The sequence below is a fragment of the Schistocerca gregaria genome, chromosome 9, assembly GCF_023897955.1.
Source record: "Schistocerca gregaria isolate iqSchGreg1 chromosome 9, iqSchGreg1.2, whole genome shotgun sequence".
In the NCBI taxonomy this organism is placed as follows: domain Eukaryota; kingdom Metazoa; phylum Arthropoda; class Insecta; order Orthoptera; family Acrididae; genus Schistocerca; species Schistocerca gregaria.
The window spans coordinates 261,052,844-261,059,386 of record NC_064928.1 but is presented as its reverse complement, the minus strand read 5'-3'; the positions used below and the strand labels follow the sequence as shown (position 1 = coordinate 261,059,386).

At 40.1% G+C, this 6,543-nt stretch overlaps 1 non-coding gene across 1 annotated transcript; it reads right to left on the bottom strand.

Annotated features, from left to right (window-relative positions):
- Positions 1-5,033: 5,033 nt before the first annotated feature.
- On the bottom strand, positions 5,034-5,108 carry Trnat-ugu (transfer RNA threonine (anticodon UGU)). Its single transcript has one exon. It is a non-coding gene; the product is annotated as a tRNA-Thr (tRNA).
- Between the last annotated feature and the right edge of the window lie 1,435 nt (positions 5,109-6,543).

Here is a 6,543-nt window from a genome sequence, read left to right as displayed (position 1 = left end):
CCTCCAGTTTCTGAGCCAAAAATATCCGTCTAGAATGGGAAGAGTTACCCAAAAACATAATACCATACGACATAAGTGAATGGAAATAAGCAAAGTAGACTAATTTACTTGTCGAAGTATCACTCACTTTCGGCACCGTTCCAATAGTGAAAATGGCAGTATTAAGTCTTTGAACAAGATCCTGAACGTGGGCTTTCCACGACATCTTACTATTTATTTGAACACCTAGGAATGTGAACCGTTCAGTTTCACCAATCATATGCCCATGCTGTGAAATTAAAACGTCAGGTTTTGTTGAATTGTGTGTTAGAAAATGTAAAAACTGAAGCTTACTGTGATTTAACGTTAGTTTATTTTCTACAAGCCATGGACTGAGGTCATGTACTGCACTACTTGAAACGGAGTCAATGTTGCACCCAACATCCTTTACTACCAAGCTAGTGTCATCAGCAAACAGAAATATTTTAGAGTTACCCGTAATACTTGAGGGCATATCATTTATATAAATAAGGAACTGGAGCGGCCCCAACACTGATCCCTGAGGAACCCCCTCCCCCTTGACAGTACACCACTCAGATCCCTCATCACACTGTATTACTTTCCCCCATTCCCGTAGATCGTTCCCTAATGATCTTCCTGAAACACTCTACAACTTCTGATTCTGTCAGTTCTTTCAGGTCCCATCTCCTTAAATTCCCACCTTTTTCCAGTTTCTTCAGTTTAATCTACAGTTCATAATCAATATATTGTGATCAGAGTCCACATTTTCCCCTGGAAATGTCTTACAATTTAAAATCTGGTTCCTAAATCTCTGTCTTACCATTATATAATATATATGAAATATTGCAGTATCTCCAGGTCTCTTCCACGTATACAATCGTCTTTCATGATTTTTGAACCAAGTGTTAGCTATGATTAAGTTATGCTCTGGGCAAAAACCTACCAGGCGGCTTCCTCTTTCATTTTTTACCCCCATTCCATATTCACCTACTACGTTTCCTTTTCTTCCATTTCCTACTGTCGAATTCCAGTCACCCATTAATATTAAATTTTCATCTCCCATCACTATCCGAATGATTTCTTTTATCTCATCACACATTTCATCAATTTCTTCATTATCTGCGGACTACTTTTACGACTTTGGTAGGCGTGGGATTCGTGGCTATCTTGGCCACAACAATGCGTTCACTATGCTGTTTGTAGTAGCTTACCCGCATTCCTATTTTTATTAATTATTAGACCTACTTATGCATTAGCTTCATATTAGCCTTCCTAATACTAAAATCTATATCCGATGTTAACAATGACGCCGGTGGATGGACTATCAGGAAATTACTGACCGTCGAGAAAGTCACAAATATAACCGACAAGCTAATGGGCCCTTCACAGGAAAAGGTTTTTTGCCAGAAAACGGGGAAAATTGAAACCCAGCAAATGAGTAAAAAAATGTATATTCACTGACAAAAAAAATAGTGTACGCACACAACTTACACAACAATAGTCTGGGATTACTCTATTACGTAATACAGTTTTTGTGATTGTATCTTGCAGCTTTAGTTATTTTTAATTAAAAGAGGCTTTAAAAGGACAGAAAGAACGTGTTGGACTACGCTACAGATCGTTCTGTTAGCACAGTCTTTACTTTGTAATCACTTTCGTTGACTTCGGCAACTCTCAACAGAAATCTCCAACCTAACCGAGACAATGTGCTACGATACAGCCGAGATCATGACAAGAGAATGGGCTACATCACACTCGAAGTAAATGTATATAGGTAAGGATCCCCATGACCTGTATACGTCTGTTATAAAAAATCTCCAAGCCACTCTCCTCAAATAGACCGCAATCTTCTCTTGACCTTCAACTGTTACTATTTCAGAATTAGAAACCAGATTCAAAGAAAATTTGGCTACAAGGCACAAAACTAGAAAAATAAAAATAATAAAAGTGAGAACGTGAAACATGTTAGCAATAACCATAAACAGGAGATTTACAGAAAATATAATTGAGAAAGGAAATCATTAATATTATCGACCGTTTAGGAACTCTAGGCTACGAAATGGATAAAACCACATATCGAATAAGTGGTGGAAGAGTTAGTGTGTTTTAAGATTAAATCCAAACAAGAATTAGAGAAAAATATATCGAAGCAAGGCCTCTATTACGAAAAATTGCTAAATCTCGAGACAAATTGTGTCCTTCTGTATTAGATGAAATGTTTTGGCCCCTAGTACGGATGAAACAGTATCTGCAGTATCAACAGGAACTTCGGACATGTGTTTCATATTTCATCCAAGCCTGCAGTCTATAAATATTTAAACAAAATACTAAAACAAAATACCACTACAGGGGAATTACTTACGAAGTAGTTCTTGGTAAAGAAACACAGGACACAATTACGTATGTAGGCTTAATACGAACTACAACTGTGTTTATAAATCGCTATAGTTGCCTTGGACTAACGACGAGCAAATATCAATATAACCTGTACGCTTTTAAAGCTGTTATCCATGAAAAAGCCAAACTACGTATCGTGAACAAAATACAATTTAACACCGAAACAATGACATTAGCTGACAATGGGCACAGACTTTAGTCAATGGGCACTGTTGAAAATTTGTGCCAGACCAGGATTAGCACCCGAGTCCCCTGGTTACGAGGGAGAGGCAATGATCACTGTGTCCGAATTACACAGTGGTCAACAGAATAGCACGAACTGCCCGAGCATGCCGTTCTTTAGATCCAAATTCTCAATTTCTCCATAGACTGCTAATGCACTGCTCCTTGAACATAATCCTCCTCCCTTTAATTATACAGTACATGGCCAAAAAAACAGACACCGAATATATGCAAATTTGGCCTTACGAACATTGCAGACGTCGTCTATGTAACACACGTCAAACTTCAAAGAATTTACCAATTCGTTGCATTGTTTACTATAGACCACAAATCAAGTAACGTAAAAAAAGCACTGCGTCTATTGAGATCATGATTCAGAGTTAAAAAAAACTAATAAGTCGCCTACATATTACAGTTGCTGCCGAAAGAGGAGAACCATTATTTTCCCACAAAAGGAAATATAGTTAAAATTACGCTTCTATTTCGGTTAGTTTATGCGGTTACTAAAATTTGCAGTGAAAGTTACATAGTGGACTCTACCCTCCCCCCACCAGAAACGTAGTTATCGTGGCTGTTGTGAGACTTTTGTACACAGTTAGAGAAAGTGTGTTAAATGTGGCGCGGACGGAAACACTAGGCTACGCTACAGGGCAATCTGCTCGCTCAACGTTTAGTCGGCATTCATAATCGTTGGCGTAAACAACTCTCAATCAAATTACCACCTTCCAACCTAACTTAGATCTCGGGCTACACTACCAATCGGCCTGTCATCACAACCAAAAATTCATTGAGGGGGGTGGGGGGATTTCCTGTAGCTCTCTCTAATGTATCTCTAGGCAAAACTGCCAGTTTTGTCAGACTCAACAGCAAGATTTACCAATGGTAAACACTTTTGAGACGGCTCGTAATTTTAGAATAGTCCTCTTCGTCTTACTTGGCATAAATTGTTCGCTGGCGTCCCAGCAGCTAGCTCCCTCAGTGTCTGCTTCTGCCATCGCACCACGCTAGTCTGCTGTTGTCCTAGCAGACCGAACGCACCGCACATCTGATACCTTCGGAACCACTCACTGGCCAGTTAGCAACTGAGCGGAACACTGTTTACATCGTGAAAGGAAAATTATGCAAAGATGTACACTTAAATGGCACGACTGAGTAGCACACACACAGTAATATCTGAGGAATGTCCTTCGACACGCGCAGAACGAAAGTCTTCTCGCGAACGTACAGCGTCTCTGAAAAAAAATCTCGTTACTATATTCCGGCGTTACGGCCAGGTTCTCATACAAATGAGCAAAAAAGGGTACATTTGAAATTCTTTTTGAGACAATGAAAATACATTCGAAAGATCTGTTTGGGAATTACGAGTGATAATACTATGAGCTTAATTTTAGATTTTCAATAAAAAATGGCGCCCGTAATTATGATTTGATCAAGGGCCTGCGAGACTGGAGTACGCAGAGCGCGTGCAGTGTGGCACCTCATATGTTACCTGAATTCAAAAATGGGTAACATCAGTTGATACTACATTATTCCTCTGAAATTGAAAATGGATAACATCAGTCGATAAAACATAAAATTTATGGGAGCGTATACCTAACCGCAATGAAACAACCTTAAATTTAACGATACAGTGCTAATTCGAACTTTGAGTTCGATTTTTGAGGGTTTGTTTCACTCCTTATGCCTACACAAAAATTAGTTAATATTAACAAATGTCATATTATAGCTATAAGTTCCTAAGAAAAGTGTTTACTTTTAGGGGTCAGAGGTAGATGTTAAGAGAACGAACCACTTTTAATTTATGCTGCATGCCGTTCTGAGAAAATAGTTACCCGAAAAAAATGTGTTCAAAGTTTAGGGAAAACATTTAGTTATATTATTACTTCGATTTGCATGAACTGAGTGTTACATATATATTTTTAATGTCGCTGAAAACGAATCTGAAGTCAGATTTTCAATATTCAAAACAGCTAATCCAATACGGAGGGCAACCGATTATGTTTTGACCAATTTTTACCAAAAATGTATTTTCGTTATTTACGTTTAGTCTGCAAGTCAAGGAGTATTTATCAACCCTTCCTCTACCTCTGATTGTTCCTAGACAGCAACTTCCTGTTCTTCTTGGCAGGAAAAGCCGATCTGTCAAAGCTGGATATGCAGCACTCGGCAGCCTGCACTTGATATTCGTCCGTATTTTCGGTGAGTATGTTTGCATGCATTCTGCAGTATGAATCATTTTGAGCACGTGCGACACGGGACGAGTTATCATCTACATCTATATGGATACCCTGCAAAACTCATTTAAGTGCCTGGCAAAGGGTTCATCGAATCACCTTCACAACTGATAATTAATTGAAACCCTCAGCTGCCGACAGGTGTTGTTGATATACTTCGATGGGGACAGCTGAAAAGTGTGCCCCTACTGGGACTCGAACCCAGAATCTCCTGCTTACAAGGCAGACGCTCAATCCATCTGAGCCATCGAGGGCACACATGAACAGCACGACTGCAGGAATTTATCCCTCGCACGCTTCCCGTGAGACTCACATCCCCAACCGTCCACAATCCGCATACGTAATGTAATTAATAGGTATTTGTCCATCCACTCATTACTGGCTCACACTAAGGTGACGATTCCCGTAAGAGTTCCGGCAACCTGTGCGCATTCGCACAGACGAAGGTCAATGGCTGGGTAACGTTTAACCATAGATATGAAGATAGTAACTGCTCTCGAAAGAACAGGCGCCACTGACGACCTTGCAACTCTTCTAGAATACATGATAGACCGGCCGATGTGGCCGAGCGGTTGTAGGCGCTTCAGTCGGGAGCCACGCGACCGCTACGGTGGCAGGTTCAAATCCTGCCTCGAGCATGGGTGTGTGTGATGTCCTTAATTTAGTTAGGTTTAAGTCGTTCTAAGTTCTAGGAAACTGATGACCTCAGATGTTAAGTCCCAAAGTGCTCAGAGCCATTTGAACCATCAGTCCCTATGTTTACACACTACTTACAGTAACTTATGCTAAGGACAACACACACACAACCATGCCCGAGGGAGGACTCGAACCTCCAACAGGGGGAGCCGCGCGAACCGTGACAAGGCGTTGGACACATGGCGGGTACCCCGCGCGGCTCATGGCAGCCGTGACACTGCTTCAAACAATGGACTGTAGAAACTTTTGTAAAGCACGGATTAAAAAAAAAACTTTCTGTTCCAAGAGGCTGGACAAGTACACCTTTAAAAAATGCAACTACAAAGAAATTGAATTTTCGAACGTTTTGAATGAGAACCTGTCCTTATGGAACACCGTTGATCAAATGTCACAGGGATTATATACTCAGGTTTCACATGTGGATTAACACTTTCTAATCAATATCCGGAATGAGCAGGGCTTAAAACTTTGAAGAGTTAAATTTCAAGGGCCGTTCTCTTGTATGCAAATAGTTTCACAGTAGAAATTTCTCTAGTTTTATTTATTAATTTATTTATTTATTTTTTGCTGTAGGTAAAGAAGGATAGCATTGTGAGGAGGGGGAAGGGGGGGGGGAGGAATCTTGCATCTCCCACCTTGGAATTCTAAGTACAGAATTTTTATTCATTACGAGATTCTTAGCCACTTGCAGAAGTGATTTCGAGTGATTCTGCAAAACTTTTCCTTTAGCCAATCGTAGCAACTATAGGATTCCGTTCCTGCTGCATGACATGTCTCGGAACTTAAACTGACCAACTCATTTGCATAAAGAGCTAGCTTATCATCCGCTTCTTTACTTGCGTAGACCGTTCATGGTCTGCAAAGAATTTTTTTCTTTAATCGTTTTTTATGTCTTTTATAAACTGCAACACTTTCTAAACTTTCTAAACTTAGCGCCGTTGAAGCATGGTCTTTTACTGAATGATCAAAAAGCAATGCTGACAGCTGGAGTCCA